The sequence below is a fragment of the Vombatus ursinus genome, unplaced genomic scaffold (genome assembly GCF_900497805.2).
Source record: "Vombatus ursinus unplaced genomic scaffold, bare-nosed wombat genome assembly UNPS02014841.1, whole genome shotgun sequence".
Lineage (NCBI taxonomy): Eukaryota > Metazoa > Chordata > Mammalia > Diprotodontia > Vombatidae > Vombatus > Vombatus ursinus.
Window position 1 is genome coordinate 22,383,890 of NW_020954619.1, and position 18,871 is coordinate 22,402,760.

General features: G+C 38.7%; 1 long non-coding RNA gene across 2 annotated transcripts in view; it reads right to left on the reverse strand.

The window, feature by feature from the left end:
* The window catches only part of LOC114026692, a 24,897-nt gene extending 6,509 nt beyond the window's left edge, over nucleotides 1-18,388 (reverse strand). Inside the window, exons 1-2 of one of the 2 annotated variants that reach the window (XR_003567142.1) lie at nucleotides 18,349-18,388; nucleotides 2,361-2,545 (exon numbers count right to left, since the gene is read on the reverse strand). This is a non-coding gene — a long non-coding RNA (uncharacterized LOC114026692). Of the gene's footprint in view, nucleotides 1-2,360; nucleotides 2,546-18,344 lie in introns of both variants that reach the window. The other variant, XR_003567143.1, reaches the window with a different exon arrangement.
* Nucleotides 18,389-18,871: the final 483 nt, after the last annotated feature.

Consider the following 18,871-nt stretch of genomic DNA (forward strand, 5'->3'; position numbering starts at 1 on the left):
GGGCTCCTTGGTTCCACTTCCCACCCCCCCATGAGACAGAGAAGCATGGAAAGAATTCTCTGAACTGTTGCAGAGTGAAATAAGTAGAACTAGAAAAACAATACACTGAAAGGGTAGCACTTCACAGTATGGCTAATAAATTTCTGTGCCCCCTCCCCAGTTCTAAATGCGGCAGAACTGCTGTGAATCTGCCCCAACAAAGGGAGTTTCCTTACTGGGAGCTTACCAATGAAACCACAGGCCTGGATTTCCCCCCAAAATTCTTTTAGAAGTTTTTGTTTCAAAAAGGAGATTTTACTTCAGAAGTTAGAACTCCTACAAAGTAGTCAACAAAGAGGCAGCTGGCTGTTTTGGATTCCCAAAGAAAATGCTGACTGGAAGTTTCCTTGGTCTTTCCACAAGTTTAGTGAATCGATATCAGTCAACAAGAATTTATTGTGCACTTAATATGTTGATAGGCAGTATTCTAAGCACTGGGGTTAGAAAGACAATGAAACAGTTATTGTCCTCAAGGTGCTTGAATTCTATTGGGGGAAAGAATAGTACTTTACTTAACATCTGGAAAGTGAGCCCCCTTCTCTCCTCTGACCTGGCCACCACTCTAGGGCAGGCCTTCATCACCTTGAGCCTAGGCTATTGCAATAGTCTGCTGATTGGTGGGTCTGCCTGCCTCCAGTCTTTCCCCACTCCAATCCATTCTCCACCCAGTTGTATGATCTTCCTAAAGCATAGGTCTTCCCATATCACACCCTCTCCTCAATTCAATAAACTCCATCAGCTCATGGATGAAATTTTAAATCTTCTATTTGGTGTTCAAAATCTTTTATCACCTAGTCCTTTCCTACTTTTCCAGTCTTCTTACACCTTACTCCCAGTGGCACTGGCCTCCTGGCTGTTTTTTGCACAAGGCACTCCCCTCTCCCAACTTTGGGCATTTTCACATTTTCAATGTGTCCTTCATCATCTCTACAATGGTTTCTTTCAAATCTCAGCTGAAGTTCCACCTTCTGCCGGAAGTTGTTCCTGGTTCTCCATAATCTCATTGTCTTCCCTCTGAGATAAATTCCATTTTATCCTATATATCAATGTTTTGTATATGGTTATTTACATTGTCTTCCCCATTAGACTACTTGAGAGCAGGGACTGTCTTTTGTCTTTGTATTCCCTACTCTTAGGGCAGTGTCTGTCATATAGAAGGTGCTTAATAAATGCTTATTGACTGACTGAGTGATAGTATGTGTGTGTCTATGGATTGGAGCACACCCCATGGAGTATGGCTGAGAAGGAGCCTGTTGGAGACAAGCTCAACTTTGTGAGGTGAGTAGTGAAGGTAATATTATTATTATTCTACCCACAAGAAAATTAAGGATGAGAGAAGACTAGTCACTTGTCAGGGCCACCTGGCTACTATGTCAGAACTGGAACTTCAATTTGGGACTTTAGACCAATGAGTTTTCCTCTAGGAGATGACCTAGGAATATAGATTTTAGAGTTGCAAAGGACCTTGAGACAATCTGATCCCCTGTCTTCATTTTGTGGAAAAAGAAACTGAGGCCCAGAGACAGAAAAGTTATTGCCTCAGGACGCATGACTAGTAAGTTGCAGAAACTGGTTGAACTCAGGTGTTTTACTTGAAGACCTGTAATTTTTACTTGGAAATCTGTGATTTTTCTATTCCACCCCACTGGAGGAATTTATCTCCAGTGGAGAAATACCTCGAGTCAGTAAATAGCTTCTAGGTATAAAATGATTTTTTTGCTTAGGGAACTTGAAAGCTACTTTTAAATATTGAAATGTGTACTCACTGTCCTAACCTTTTAAGAGATCTCCAGCAGTTCACTTTATTTGCAAAACTTTTGCACCTTTTTTTTTTTACAAACAATAAATGGTTCATTTGTAAAATTCAAAAATGACTTAATAACAAATGACAAAAACATAACTAGCATTTCCTTATACTAAATATAACAGAAAAAAGAGACTTGTGCATGAAACCACAAAACCCTATTATGTACAGCTTGTTTTTCTTTTTAAATACACATATATACACACACAAATATACATACACACATATACACACAAATATATGCAATCATAATATATAATATATACATACATACACACATATACATGCAAATATATACTCCATATTAAAATATGTGTGTATATACATGTATGTATGTATATTTAACATATAACTTTCAAAGCTTTCATGCTTATCTGTGTTTCTTTCCTGCCTTCTTTCTCATCTGTTCTGTGCATTTTAAAAAAATGTTCAATGATACTCTTTGGACTCCTCCTCCACAGTGGAAAAATAAAGAAAGACAAATTGTGCCTGGTTGTTATTTTCTATGCATTTTTACCTTTGTCTAAAAATGTCTTCAGACAATAGAAATTCTTGTTGGGGTTTGAAGTCATACATTTTCATTTCTAATCTTGGTGACCCAGTTGACTTTTCTCCGGCTCTTCAAAAGGTCTTCCGAGCTCCTAGTGTGAGTTTGCTAATTGGATGCTAGGTGAAGCAACTGTTAGAGCCAATAGAAAATCGCTGTGGGGGAAGAAATGCAAAGATTGAGTCACACCCAGATGACTGGAGTCAAATACTGTGTCTTCATGCATTGATAGTTATCAGTGCCCTTGTTTCTTGTCATTATCATCAGTTGACATTGAGGTCATCATGTTGATTCTGGCTTTTGTCCTACCACCTCCTTGGCAAATTGCTGTCTATTCTGGTAGTTGGGTTGGGAGTTGGGGGAGGAGGGGAGATTTGGATCAAGAGTCCCAGTGGGCCAAAATCTATCCTTGGTTTAGGAATTAGTTTTAATTGAGGGCCTGACAAATTGGCTTCTCAGTAGTCCCCAGGGCCCACTGGGGGGCCCTTCATCTTCCTGAGGCTGGAGGCCCCTCTTTGTGGCTTAGGAGGCTATTGGGAGTCTGAGGATTGGCACAAGTAAAGACTGAGAAGGTAATTGGGGAAGTGGGGTAGAATCTCAATGGCTCTTCTATCTGTGCGTAGAAAAATATTTTTACATGTAAACTATCAAAAGCCATCTGTGTGTTGTTAGGAATAATATGGAGATGTGAAGATAGGAGTGGGGGGAAACTGAATAAACTATTCTATGAACAGCCCATTTAAGCATCTTTTTATAGCAGAAGGAAGTAGGATTTGGAGTCAAAAGACATAGGTTCAAATTCCACCTCCAACACATGGCCTGGGACAAGTCACTTCATCTCTCTCTGAGCCTCAGTTTCTTTAGTTGCAAAATGGAGACAATAATATCTGCTTTGCCTATTGCATAGGGTTGTTGTGAGAAAAGCACTTTGAAAAGTGTCATAGAAATGCGAGCTCACCATCTATCAGTGTTGTAGCAACTTTAAAAAATAGAATATTATCATTCTCTTTGATCACAGCTTCTTAACCTTCCAATTCTCTTACTTTCTCTTTGCCCTCCTTATTTTCTCCAAACTAATTCTTATTCACCCAGCCCAACTGAATTCTCATGCTTCCATACTGAGCCTTGATCCTTCCGCTTGTCACTTTATTGTCTCGCCATGCTATGCTCTCTTTTCTAGAATGTCTTATCTTCCTGACCTGCTGTTCCCACCCCACAAGTCCTTTTATACCTGGTAAACTCCCACCGCTCATTTCTCTGCTCCGTCTCCCAGGCTAGTGAGAATCACTAGAGAACAAATTCATAGCTCACAGCTTATAATTTCAACTGGGTCCTTGCTACTGTTAAACAATCCTATTTTACTCTCATAACATCTAATCTAATCCAATCCAATCCAATATGATAAAGTCTCACAAGAATTTATTGAGCACCTACTACAACACACAAGACAAGTGCTGAGGAGGCAATGAGAGCAGCTGTTCTAAATTTTTTTATTCTCTCAAACATCCACATTTCCCTCCCTTCCACCAACCTTTTAGCACTTATGGTAGCTTAGTGTTGGCACCGGTTTAATCTATATTGTCTGGTGTATAGTCTTCTATATATACTTTCTCTGGTTTCTTTTTTGCTACTGACTTGGATAAGTGGATTTATTTGCTATTTGCTTTGTGTGTTCATTGTGGAATTGATATTTGGTGGGAAGGATCAAGCCTTATATATGAAGCCTGAGGTCTTCCTTCCTCAATAAGGAAAAGCAATCAGGGATTTAGCTTGAACCTAAGAATTTTATCCCCTAGGCTAATAACATTTAAGGGAGCAGATGGATATAATTCTAACCAGTTATCCTCTTGCTCTGAGGAGAGCAGAATGGGCAGCCTTTAGCCCCAGTCTCCTGGAATCAGTCTTCCTTGGAGAAGGTGGAGGGAAGAGATGCTAGAGATGTTTATTCTTGCTTCCCTTTGAACCACACACACGACCTTCTCCCCACTTGCTTATATATATATATATATATATATACACACACACACACACACACACACACATATAGTATTAAACATATATATGTATAGTATTAAGTATAGTATATATAGAGTATATATATGTATAGTGTTAAGAGTCCTGACTTGAGAGTCAGAAGACCTGGGTTCTAATCCTGTCTCTTAAACTTACTAACTGTATGGGCAGCTAGATGGAACAGTAGATAGAGCACCGGCTCTGAAGTCAGGAGGACCTGAATTCAAATCTGGCCTCAGACCAAACACTTGACACTTACTAGCTGTGTGACCCTGGGCAAGTCACTTAACCCCAACTGCCTAAAAGAAAAAACTAAAATTAAAAAAAAAAGTATGCTTCATTCTGCACTCAGAATTCATCAGTTGTCTCTTTGCGACACAGCACAGGTGAATAGCATTTTTCATCATGAGTCCTTTTGTCTTGGATTATTGTATTGATCAGAGTAGCTAAGTCACAATTGATCATTGTTACAATATTTCTATTACTGCATACACCGTTATTCTGGTTCTGTAGTGGTCTGATTATTGTTCACCTCTGCTAGGTGGTACAGCGGATAATGAGCTGGGCCTAGAGTCAGGAAGACTCATTTCCCTGAGTTCAAAACTGAATCTAGACACTTACTAGCTGTGTGATCCTGGGCAAGTCACTTAACCTGGTTTTCCTCAGTTTATTCATCTGTAAAAAAGTGAGCTGGAGAAGGAAATGGCAAACCACTTCAGTATCTTTGCCAAGAAAACCCAAATGGAGTCACAAGGAGTCAGACATGATGAGAAACAACTGAACAACTGCTCTTAAACCCAATTAGGACTGAAGAAATCTTACGGTGCTTTTTTTTTTTTTTTTTTTTTTTTTTTAGCATTTTTGAATACCTCATTCCACTGCCTGCTTTTCCCTGTATATTCATTCTTTTGACATTCTTCTTTACCCTGAAAGCTCCCATATAGTTTTCCTGCCCTTGTCTCCCCCTGATGATTATCTGTTCTTTTCTTTGTCATGAGAATGTCCTTTCTGGGCTTTGTCCCTTGTCTGTCTCTCATTACTATAACCACTAATCCAGCCTCTAGCCTTGGTTCAACCTCAGGATTCTCCCTTAGGTCAGGGATGGTACATGGCAGTCTTTAGACAGGGCTGGCACATGGGGCTATATTTATCCTGAACCCTGCCCCTTTCTTCTCTTAACTCTTAAAGTTAGAGTTGAATAATAACATTAGCAGTGACAGCAACATCACCATTTGCTGACATTTGTATAGCACTTTAAGGTTTGCAAAGTGCTTGGCATGGTAGATGATTTCTGAGCTCATCTGGCCTAGCCTGAGTGGGCTGAGATTCTGAGTGGAATCCCTTCTACAATATTAGACAAGGGCTCATCCAGCCTCTGTTTGAAGACGTACCTATTACTTGGGGCAAAGGCATTCTGCTTTTGAATAGCTCTACCGGTGAGGGAGAAGTTCTTCCTTAACCTATATTGACCTTTCTGTAGCTTCCAGCCATTTCTCCTGGTTCTGTTCTCTGGGGCCAAGCACTCTTCTTTCATGTAACTACACTTAATGTTTGGTGATGGCTATTCTGTTCTTTTAAGTCCTGTCTTCTTCAGAATTCACATTCTTAGCTTCTTCAACACACCTTCTTATAGCCTAGTCTCCAGTCTTCTTGCCATTCAAGTCTGCAGGTGCTTTGGGTTATCAATTTCCTTTCTAAAATGTGATGCCTGGAACTGAACATAGTAATTCCAGATGTGCTCTGACTAGCTAGGTAGTGTCGTGAATAAAGTACTGAATCTGGAGTTGGGAAGACCTGAGTTTAAATCTGGCCTTAGACACTAACCAACTGTGTAACCTGCACAAGTCAATTAGCCTCTCTCTGCCTCAGTTTCCCCAACTGTAAAATAAGGATAATAATAGCATCTACTCCCCAATTTTGTTGCAAAGATCCAATAAGAAAATATTTGTATAGTACCTAGCACATAGTAGGACCTTAATAAAAACTTGTTCTCTTCCTTTCCCTAGTATTGCCTCTCTTGTTCTAAATTCCATGCTTCTCTGGGTAGCCTAAAATAACTTTAGTTTTTTTTTGTTTTTTTTTTTTGATGGCTATATCACATTGTTCTCTTAAAATCTTTTTCATACTGTCAACCTTCAGTTCCCAGGCCCTTGCCATAGAGACACTGGACTCTGGAAATGTCTTTTTTTCTTTTATTTCTTTTTTTTTAATTTTTAATTTATTGAGTAAAATAGCATTTTTTATAATATAGTATAATTAAAAAAACAATGATTACACATGAAACTGCAAATCAATTATGTACAACTTGCTATTTCTTTTAAATATAAAATTATCAAGTAAATTTCTTTTTTTTCCCCTTTTCTCCCTCCCCTTGCCCTAGAGATGACAACCATTAGACACAAATATGTATATAAATGTAAAATTATTCTATACATATTTCTATTTATTAATTCTTTCTCTGGATGCAGTGTCTTCCTTCATATGTCCTTTGTAGTTAATTTGGGTATTTGTAATAGTCAAAATGATTTTATTCGCTCAAAGTTGTTCTTAAAAAAATACTGCTGTTACTATATACAATGTTCTCTTGGTTCAGCTCATTTCACTCTTCATTATTTCGTGCAAGTCTGTCTATGTTTTTCTAAGGTCACTGAGCTCATCATTTCTTATACCACAGTATTCTATCTGGAATTATGCCCAAAGAGTTATTAAACCTATATCCTTTGACCCAGCAATATCATTACTAGGTCTATTTCCAAAGAAGATTAGGGAAAAAGGAAAATAATCTATATATTCTACAATATTTATAGCAGCTATTTTTGTGGTGGCAAAGAACTGGAAATTGCCAGCATGCCTATCAATTGGGGAATGACTGAACAAGTTGTGGTATATGATTGTGATGGCATGCTACTGGGAATGTCTTAAGAGACTGTCCCAGATTTTGCCACTTTGGTGATACTTTTAGTAGGGCATCAAGAACTTTGGGTAGGAGAAGCCACAAGAGTTTCAACACATCCAGATAAGTTTGTTGTTGCTTTGACATTGTCGTTGAGACTTTGGGGTGGAAGATGCTGGGAGAAAATTTGTCTTGAGAGCCACAGGTCTGAGAATTAGAAGTATTAGAAGGAAACACTTTGGTGTGAGATGCCCTTCCCTCTCTCCTGTGGTCTTCTACCCACAGGGACCTTTGTTGGTGAAAGTTTAAGATAGGGTGGGAGTGAGAAGAGTTCAGAAGCACTGGGACCAGGTTCAGGAACAGAGAACTGCAATTTGGTGTTGGAGGAGGTAGATTTGAATTCTTGATCTGCTTTTGTTCTATTTGTGTGATAATGGACAAATCATTCATACTATCCTTGGCCTCTGTTTCCATATCTGTAAAGTTAGGGGGAGGGCAGCTAGGTGGCGAAGTGGATAGAGCACTAGGCCTGAAGTCAGGAAGACGACTTCAAATCTAACCTCAGACACTAGCTGTGTGATCTTGGGCAAGTCATTTAATCCTGTTTGCCTCGATTCCTCATCTGTAAAATGAGCTGGAGAAGGAAATGACAAACCATTCTAGTATCTTTGATCCAAATGGGGCCACAAAGAGATGCACATGACTGAAACAACTGAACAACAACAACCACAAAGTTAGAGGGTTGAACTAGATAGTGGGGTATACTGGCTGCTAGGAGGTATGCAGGTAATAGACAGTTAAGTGACAGAGGATAGAGTCCTGGAGTTGTATTCAAGAAAACCTGACTCTGAATCCTGCCTCAGACACTTAGAAGTCCTGTGACTCTGAGCAAATTACATAATCTTTCTCAGCCTCCGGTTTGTCATCTGTAAAATGCAGTTAATAATAGAACCTACCTCACAGGGCTGCTGTAAGGATCAGATGAGATAATGCATGTAAAGTACTTTGCAAAACTTCAAAGCACTATATATATTATTATTATTAACATTGGACAGAGAAATGAATTTGGAGTCAAAGGGTCTTTATTTGGATCTAGGCTCTGCTATGTGTTACCTTATGACCTTGCTTTTCTGGGCCTAAGTTTCCTCTTCTATAAGATGGCAAGATTAGACTAAATCTCCTCTGTTGTTCAGTCATGTTTGACTCCATTTGGAGTTTTCTTGGCAAAGATACTGGAGTGGTTTGCCCTTTCCTTCTCCAGCTCATTTTACAGATGAGGAAACTGAGGCAAACAGAGTTAAGTGACTTACCCAAAGTCACACAGCTGGGAAGTGTCTGAAGCTAGATTTGAACTCAGGAAGAGGAGTCTAGCTGCCCTTAAAAAGCTCCTCTAAGGTCCCTTCCAGCTCTGAATTTATGATCCTAAGTTCTCTTTTGGCTATAAATCTTTACTGTTTTGTGAGTAATCGATTCCTCTCATTTTTTCTTTCTCTTCATTTCTCTCTCTCACCTCTCACTCTATGCAAACATTCTCAATGGGATCATAGAATCATTTCTTTAGAGTTGGAAGGGGCCCCACAGGCTCTCTAGTCCAACTCTCATTTAACAGGGGAGGGACGTATCTTGTGTAATAATAATGATGATGATACTATTAACTATCATTGATATAATATTAAAGTTTGTGAAATGTTTTACAAATATTATCCCATTTCATTCTCACAACAACTTTGGGAGGCAGGTGCTATTGTTATCCCCATTTTACAGATGAGAAAACTGAGGCAGAATACAGTTAAGTGACTTGCCCAGGGTCACACAGTTACTCAGTGTCTATGGCCAGATTGGAACTGAGGTCATCCTGACTCCAAGGCCAGAGTTGTGCCACATACTTCATATTTGCTATTCAGGATTGTTCTTTTTTGAGAACTTCTCATAACTGGGCCAAGAAAAGGCTGTGGTTCCAGATTACCTGTTGGCCATAGGCTCTTTCTATATTGTTTGAAGAAAAGATCAAATTACTTAAAGGGAGAAAGAAGAAAGGCAAAATCAATATCTTGACAATAGGCTCCATTCCAGGAATTCCCCTTCTTCTTTTTAAAAAAAATTTATTTTAAAAATTTTATTTATTTATTTGTTTTTAGTTTTCAACATTCACTTCTATAAGATTTTGAGTTCTAAATTTTCTCCCCCTCCCTCTGCTCTCCAGTCCCCAAGATGGCATGCAATCTGATATGAGTTACACATGTACAATCATACTAGACATATTTCCACATTAGTCATATTGAAAAGAATTAGAACCAAAGGAAAAAACCATGAGAAAGAAGAAACAACACCAAAAAAAGAGAAAATAGTATTCTTTGATCTGCATTCAAACTCCATAGTTCTTTCTCTGGATATGGATAGCATTTTCCATCATGAGTCTTTTGGAATTGTCTTAGATTCTTGCATTGCTGAGAAGAGCCAAGTTTATCAAAGTTAGTCATCTTACAATATTGCTGTTACTATGTACAATATTCTCCTGGTTCTGCTCACTTCACACAGCATCAGTTCACATAAGTTTTTCCAGGTTTTTCTGAGGTCTGCCTGCTCGTCATTTCTTATGGAACAATAGTATCCCATTACATTCATATACCACAACTTGTTCAGCCATTCCCCAGTTGATGGTCATCCCCTCAATTTCCAATTCTTTGCCACCACAAAAAGAGCTGCTATAAATATTTTTGTACATGTGGGTCCTTTTCCCAATTTATGACCTCTTTGGGATACAAACCTAGAAGTGGTATTGTTGGGTCAAAGGTTATAGCCCTTTCGGAATAGTTCCAAATTATTCTCCAGAATGTTTTCACAACTTCACCAATAATGCATTAGTGTTCCAATTTTCCCACAACTTCTTCAACATACAGGAATTCCCTTTTGATAGATTTGCTCTGTTTTGAGCCATGACATAATTGTGGATATAAAAGCACTGCTAGCCCTTCTTCAGAAGTGTTCTGGTGTCATGACCCTTGATGCCTGTGATGCAGAATTGGTCAGGGCTTACTAATATGTTAAATGAACATGAGTTGTCTTTATTGCTATCTTTAAACAGCAAGGCATAATAGTAGATGACATTTATATTATACTATGTGTGTATTATCTCAATTGAGACTCACAATAGCTCTCTGAAGTAGGTTCTGCAGATATTCCCATTTTTCATGTGAGGAAACTGAGATTCTGAGAGGTTAAAATAAATTTGCCTGAAGTCACATAGGGAATAAGTTTCAGGGGAGGGATTCAAAACCAAGTCTTTCTGACTTCATGTCCAAGTGCAGAGCTCTTTTTACTATATTGTGGAAAGAGCATTGGACATGGAGTAAAAAAGTGTTCAAATTTTAGCTTTTCTATTTACATTCTGTATTACCTGGATCAAGTGTCTTCTCCTCCCTGAACTTCAGTTTCCTCATCTCTTATGTTTTGTTGTTTAGTTGTATCCAATTCTTTGTGACCCCATTTGGGGTTTTCTTGGCAAAGATACTGGAGTGGTTTGCCATTTCCTTCTCCAGTTCATTTTACAGATGAAAAAACTGAGGCAAACAGGGTCAAGTGACTTGCCCAGGGTAACACAGCTAGTAAGTGTCTGAGGCCAGATTTGAACTCAGAAAAATGAACCTTCTCAACTTTGGGCCTGGCACTCTTTCTATACACTGTGCCACCTAGCTGCACCTTCCTCATCTCTAAAAGAAGCAAGTTGGACTAGGTGGTGTTTGAGTTTCATTTCAGCTCTAATGTTTTATGACTTTGATACTAGTTAGGGCACAGAGATAATCAACAAGCATTTATTAAATGTTTGCTCTGTGCCAGGGGCAGCTAGGTGCCACAGTGAATAAAGCACTGGGCTTGGAATCACGAAGAGTTATCTTCATGAGTTCGAATCTAGCTTCAGATGCTTAGCAGTCGTGTGACCCTGGACAAGTCACTTAACACTGTTTGCCTCAGTTTTTTTCATCTGTAAAATGAGTTGGAGAAGGAAATGGCAAACCACTCCAGTATCTTTGTCAAGAAAATCTCAAATGCGGTCATGAAAGGTTGGACATGACTGAAAAACAACTAAACGATAACATGTGCCAGGCCTATGCTAAGAGATAGGGATAGGAATAGGGATTAAACCTGTGATTTCATTGGTATAGGGAACTTCTGGTTGAGAAACTCCCTCTATCAATGTGGGTTATCATTCTCTCTGTAGTTTATTGTCCTAGAGATTTACCCAGAGAGCTGAAAGGTTCAGTGCTCTAAGGTCCAGGGTCACACAGCTGGTATGTGGAAAGGCTTTTTTTTTTTTAATGTATTTTTTTTTCTTTTTAGGCAATGGGGTTAAGTGACTTGCCCAGGGTCACACAGCTAGTAAGTGTCAAGTGTTTGGTCTGATACACAGCTAGTATGTGTCAGAAGCAGGATTTGAATCCAGGTCTTCCAGGCTTCAAGGCTGGCTCTCTGTTCACTATGTCATGCTATAGAGGGGATACAAGAATAAAAATGAAGTGAAAAGGAACCTTTCCCTTTCACTCAAACAATATAGAAGGAGGCTGTTCCCAACAGGTAACCAGAACCACAGTCTTTTCTTGACTCAGTCCCTCCCCAAATGGGATAGTGGATTCAGAGTGGGATTCAGAGTCATGGTTCAAATCCTGCCTCTATAATCTATACCTTATGTAACCTTGAGCAAGTCACTGAATTCCTCTGGGCCTCAATTTTTTTTTTCATGTGAAAAATGAAGGAGTTGAATTAAATGGCTTCTAATTTACCTAGATCTTTGATTCTGTCATTTCCCACCATCCTGTTCTTAGATCTAAGAGACATTCTTTTTTTCAGTCTTTGTATTTTTTTAAATTTGCAAAGTGCTACATATATATATTATATATATATATGTATATACATAGACATATGCGGGTATTTGATAGCCACAACATACATTGTACCAGGGAAGACACCATGTATATATACATGTATTTGTGTATGTGTATACATTTTTGTGTATGTATGTACATACAAATTCAGCTTCAAAAACTTACTAGCTGTGTGATCCTGGGCAAGTCATTTAAAAAAAACCTCTGTTTGCCTCAGTTTCCTTATCTGTAAAATAGCACCTACTCTTGATCTTGTGAGGATCAGAAGAGATAATAATCGTAAAAAGCTTGCCTGGCACAGTGCTTGGCACAGAGGAAGCACTATATAAATATTAGGTATTATTATTATTACTTTGTGTGTGTTATACATACACACAAAAATATATAAAGAATAAATACAAGATAATTTTTTGGGGAGAGACATAAACAAGCATCTGGGGGTGGGAATCAAGAAAGGACTCATAGTAGTGCTTGAGTTGAGTTTTGAAGGAAACAGAGGATTCTAAGAAGTGGATATGAGGAAGAAGTGCATTTCAGGCATGGGGGACAATCAGTGAATGCCAAGGAATAATAAAATAATTTGCACTCAGAGCAAAGAGCCAGAAAATGGGGAGGAAATCAAGAAAAGAGAGAAAGAGGAAGAAGATGAAAAAAACAGAAAAATTAAAGACTAAATTGAAGGAAGAAAGAGATGGGGAGAGAGGAAGACGAATGGTCTATAGAAAGAGACCAAACATGAGCCAGAGAAAGATTTTGACAGTATAGCTTAGTTGTCTTGCTCTCTGGCTCTTTGTTGATCAAGTTAAAAAATCCTCAGCTTGTCATTCAAGGTCTTCCATTATCTGACCTCAGTTTACCCATCTAACCTTATCTTCTACTACTGTCTAAGGTAAATGCTTTTGTCCAGTTGGGATAAATATGTCTTCTGTCTTTCCTCTCTCCAATTCCAACATGCTTATTTCTGTCTCCATGTCCTTGCTTATCTTGTTTCTCCCCTAACCCTGTCTGTCTACTCTCCTTCTTACATACTATGTACTATCGTCACATTAATTTTCAAGGTCTGATTGAGGAGGGCCTCTTGAAATGTTCCTGGATTACTTCAACCCACAACAATCTCTTCCTTCTAAACTCCTTCAACATTTATTCTTTAAGGTACCAAATCTTGTGTTTTACTGAGTAGTAACTTGAATTTCTTTCTTTTTTGTTTTAACTATTCTTTGTCTTCATGCTTCCCGTTCATATTTTTCCCTCATATCTCTCCAATTAGGATGAAGGAACCAGGTCAGGTCCTCTCTTCTGCCTTCTACAAAGAATATTCCAGCTTTGGGAAATGCTTGTTGAATTAGCTGACTTGTGGAAAAGGAGGAGAGATGTGTGAGCATGAGTGACAATGCTATGGAATCACAGACCTGAAAAGGGTCTTAGGAGCCATCTAGCATAACTCTTCACTGTAGACAGGAATCTTTATCTTTAACAGATGGGTAAGTAGTCTCTTTTTAAATAGTTCTAGGTACAAAAGGCTCACTACTTTATGAAGCAGGCTGTTCTATTGTTGAATAACTAATTGTTAGAAGTGTTTCCTTTATGTGATCCATTATCTGACCTTCTACTTTTGTTCTTAGTCCTTCCCTCTGGAAATTATGCTTTTCTCTTTTAATGTAAGTTTTTAATTGATGTCTTTTTACATCACCATGATTTCTCCCAGTATTCCTTCCCCTCTCAGAGAGCAATCCTATATAACAAATGATATCTTTAACAATAACAAAAAAAGAAAGAAAAGAAAAAAAAAGAAAAAAATCAGCAAAACTGATCAATACATTGAAAAAAAATCTGAAAATATGCACCATGTACATTTGTAGACTTCACACTTCTGCAAAGGGGTGACATGGGTTTTTTCTCTCTCACATCTCTTCTTGTGAGCCAGTTTTGTTCTTTGTAAAGCATGCATGTTCATGCAACATTTATTATTGTTTATGAGTTTGTGTGTTTTTTCTTTCCATTTATATTGTTGTACTCATTGTGTATATTGTTTTCTTGGCTCTGATTCCTTCCCTCTGCATGAGGATAGGTAGATATTTCCATGCTTCTTTGTATTTATTACATAATATTCCATTATATTTGTGTACCACAATTGGTTTAGTCATTACCTGGCTGGTGGACATCTACTTTATTCCCAATTCTTTGCTATCATGAAAAATACTGCTAGAAATATTTGGTATATATGGAGATCCTGTGCTTTTCACTGCTACCTAGAATAGTATTCACTTTTTGGAATTACCTTGTCACATTGTTGACACATAATGAGCTTTCAATCCACAAAAATCCTCAGATCTTTTTCACGTGTATTCCAGCATTGTCTTTTCTATCTTGTACATGGGAAATTGATCATTCAAGATTTTAAATTTAATAGGGACATGTGTGATCTCATTAGTTTTGGCCTGTCTTTGGAGTTTTGTCAGCCTCTTTCTGGGATGCCAGCCTATGTGCACTGTCCTTCCCAGTTTCCTGTCATCTGCAAATGTAACAACCATCTCATCTTTTATGCTATTGTCCAAGTTACTGATAAAAGTGTTGCACAGAGTAAGGACGAGGAGAGATCCCTGGGACTCTCCACTATGGACCTTCCTCCAGGTTAACAATATTTATTAATATCAATTGATCAATCAATCAAGTATGTGTATTATTTAGGTGCTAGGGATAAAATTACAAACAATGAAACAATTCTATCTATGATGATCTTAAATCAGTGGATAGAGGACTGGGCCTGGAATCAGGAAGACCTGAGTTCAAATCTGGTGTGTGATCCTGGACAAGTCTCTTAACCACTGTTTGCCTTAATCTACTGGAGAAGGAAATGGCGAGATACTCCAATACCTTTGCCAAATATGGTCCATGGAGTCACAAAGAGTCGAACATAACTGAATTGACTGAACAACTGTACACACACAGACACATATGTATATAATATATATATGTATATATACACACACACATATATGTATAAACGCACAAATGCTTGTGGACTTAAAAGTAATTAATATAAGGTAGTTTGGGAAGAAGGGAAATAGAGGTTGAGAGAATCAGTAAAGGCTCGTGTAGAAGATGATACTTGTGCTGCAACTTGAAGGAGGAGAAAGTCTACAAGGGGAAGGGAAGTAGGGTCTGCATCTCGGGCATGTAGGACAGCTAGTACAGTAGATCAGAGGCAGAGGGTGGAGTATTATGTAGGAAGAATGGAGAGAAGGCCAGTTTGGCTGGATTGTGGAGAGCAGGTGGGGGATTTATGCTCAATGAGATTGGGAGGATAGGTTAAAGCTATATTGTATAGTTTTGAAAGCTAAATGGAGCTCACATTTTTTCCCTAGTCAATAGGGAGCCACTAGAATTGATTTAGTAGAGTCACACGGTCAGATCTGTATTTTATGAAAATTTCTTTGGCAGTAGTGTGTAGCATGGATTGGAGTGGGGAGAGACTTGAGGTAAGGAAACCAATCAGGAAGCTAGCATAGTAATTTAGGGGATGAGGGCCTGAGGTCAGGCAGTAGCTGCGTGAGTGGAAAGAAGGGGTAAGAATGCAAGAGATATGAACACATGGGCTTGGTTGACATTGCTCCATCTTGTCTTCAAGGATATCAGGGGAGAGACTAGGTTATTATACCACATGCCTTGATTATAAACAAATTTAAATGTTAAAAATAAGACCCTACATGAAACTTTTTTTTAACATACTTTTAAAAATATAAGATTGAAATCCTTTTATGTTTCACCATGGTATGAGGTGTGAGGGAGGACCCTGGGTTCTTGGTTATGCCATAGAAAGACAAGCTCTTGTAATTCTGAGTGATCTGTCAAGACTTTGAATGTTTGTTCAATAAAGGATTGTGGGCCTGTTGTCTGAGCCTAGTTCGGAGAGCCTTGTCACTTCTAAAATAAGAGAAGACAGGTAAAGAAAGTGGAGGCCAGAGGACAAAGGGAGGAAGTGCCAGGGAAGTACCTTTTTACTTCTTCACCCTTTTATCCAAGGCTCTTCTCCAGTTTGGGTAATAGTGGCTCAAATCATGGCATCTGGGTTCATTTTTTGTCTTCACTGCCCTTTAGGTGTCTGTGGACAAGTAATTTTCTTTCTAGATCCCTCTCTCCCTGGTTCAACCTCAGTTTCTCAGTTAGTAAAATTGGATGTGTCACCCTGACTACTTACATAAACATAGTGAAGACATTAAGTGTCAAGAAGGAGGAGGTATTATGTGGAGACCAGATGATCATTCCAGAGCTGGGGAAACAAAATGACTCACAAAACTGGAAGGCTGTGCATGGGGTGTGCCATCAGCATCCCCACCCCATAACATTGAGTGGGGACTGTAGGCCGAACATGATGAAAGACTTCATCAATAGGGTCGTAGCTAAAGTTTTAAAACAACAAACCTAAACCCCCACCCACTGGGAGAAGTTTCCAGAAAGCCTGGTTTGTTGACCCTGTTATTTTGATCCTAAGAGCCAGGTTGAGTTAACTACGGGCAGCTAGGTGATGCAGTGGATAGAGTACTGAGTTCAAATTTGGCCTCATATACTTCTTAGCTGTGTGACCCTGGACAAGTCTTAAATTTAATCTGTTTGCCTCAGTTTCCTCATATGTAAAATTGGGATAATAGCACCTACCTTCCAGAGTTGTTGTGAAAATCAAATGAAATAATAATTGTAAAGTGCTTAATATAGTATCTGACACATAATGAAGGTTATATAAATATTAGCTATTATTTTTTCTTTAATTTAATTTTTATTAGCTATTATTAAGGGATTAGATAAGACATGGCAAAATAGGCTGAAAGTTTGGGTGTAGTCTAACCCTAAGGGGCCAGCTTGCCCAATTACCTGCCTCTAGGCAAGATTCATTCCAAATCTGGGCTTTCAATCTGGAGTCCACAGGGGTCCATTATTAGATTTCAGTGAACTTGGATGGGAAAAAAAAATCTTTATTTTCACTAATCTTTGGCTTCTTTGTAATCCTATGTATTTTATTTTATGCACTTAAAAACATTCTTCTGAGAAAGGGTCTTTAGGCTTCATTAGATTGCCCATGGGTTCCATAAGCCACAAAAAGCTTAAGAAACCCTGCCCTAAACCTTTCTAAGAAGATGCCTTTTCAGTTTGTAAAGGTCCAAAAAGAATAGAAATCTGTAGAACTTAGGGATAAAGCATAGAATCACAAAATTTTAAAGCTGGAAATAAGCTTTGCAGCTTACTTGCCCATCTTAGAGATCACCTAGTCTAATTCCTTCACTTTACAGAAGAAGAAACTGAGGTTCAGTGAAGGAAGGAGATTCGCCCAAGGTCAAAGTAACCTAGTGTCAAAGCAAGTCTTCTAACTCCTATTTTTCTGATTCCTTTGTACTACCCTTTCCCCTGCTGAGTTTTTCAGGAGACTGTGTTCTATCAGGAAGTTCACATTTTAAAAACTGCGGCCAGCTACTGCAAGTTGATTATAGCTGAAAGTTGTATCTTAATAATTTATAAAAGTTAAAGAGCATGGTCTCATAGAAGATAACAGGAATTCAGTTCTTTTCTTGGCTCAGCCTACACTGTGCTAATGTGAACCTCAGGTCATATACTCCTTTTGTGGCAAATTCTTTTCCCTCTGGTGATGAAAGGGTGAAAAGCCCTTTGGGATTCTCAAAGAGCAAGCTCTTGGCTTAGGTCAAATGTAAGGAAAGGAATTCTAATAATTAACCCATGGTGGTTCACCATTAAGAACATTTAGATTATTTAAAGAATGTTCACATACATTCACTAATGAGTATGAGGGACCTCTGATCTTGCCTGGGGTGGCCAGTTTTTGGAGATAGTGTAGAAGTGATTACTGCTTCATATAGGTATTATAATATCTAAGACTGGAAGGGACAATTCATCATTTTACAAATAAGGAAACAGATCCATTGCTATTCTTTTGGAAAAGCTGGAGAGTTGTGAGCAAGAGGGTAGTACAATTAGATGGATCTGGAACTGGTTAAATTTCTGGACCCAAATAGTTGGGATTGATATTGAAAGGGAGTCTCCCATGGAGTCCCTCAGGGATTTGTGCTTGGTTCCATGCCAAGAGCCAAATGTTCAATGCATTTTATTATTAACTTGGGGAAAGTGGGAAAAGGAAAGTAACAAGCATGTATTAAGCACCTACTATGTGCAGGTATGAATGCAGGGCCTGGAGCCAGGAAGACTCATCTTCTTAAGTTCGAATCTGGCCTCAGACACTTACTTGCTGTGTGATGTTGAACAAGTCACTTAACCCTGTTTTCTTATCTGTAAAATGAAGTGGAGAAGGAAATGGTAAATCATTCTAGTATCTTTGCCAAGAAAACCCCAAATGGGGTCACAAAGAGTTGGACAAGAGCACTTCACAAATATTATCTCATTTAATCCTCACAACAACTCTGTGAAGCAGGTGCTATTATTATCATCCTATTTTACAGTTGAGGAAATGGAGACAGACAGAGGTCAAGTGACATGCCCAGAGTCATGTAGCTAGTAAGTGTCTGAGGCCAGATTTGAATGCAGGTCTTTGTGACTCCAGGGCCAGCACTCTATCCACTTTACCACGTAGGTGCCCCTCAAGGTATCTTGGAGAAAGGACTACATGGCCTCCTTTTTAAAATTTCAGATGGGGGCCAGCTAGATGGTGCAGTGCATAGAGCTCTGGCCTT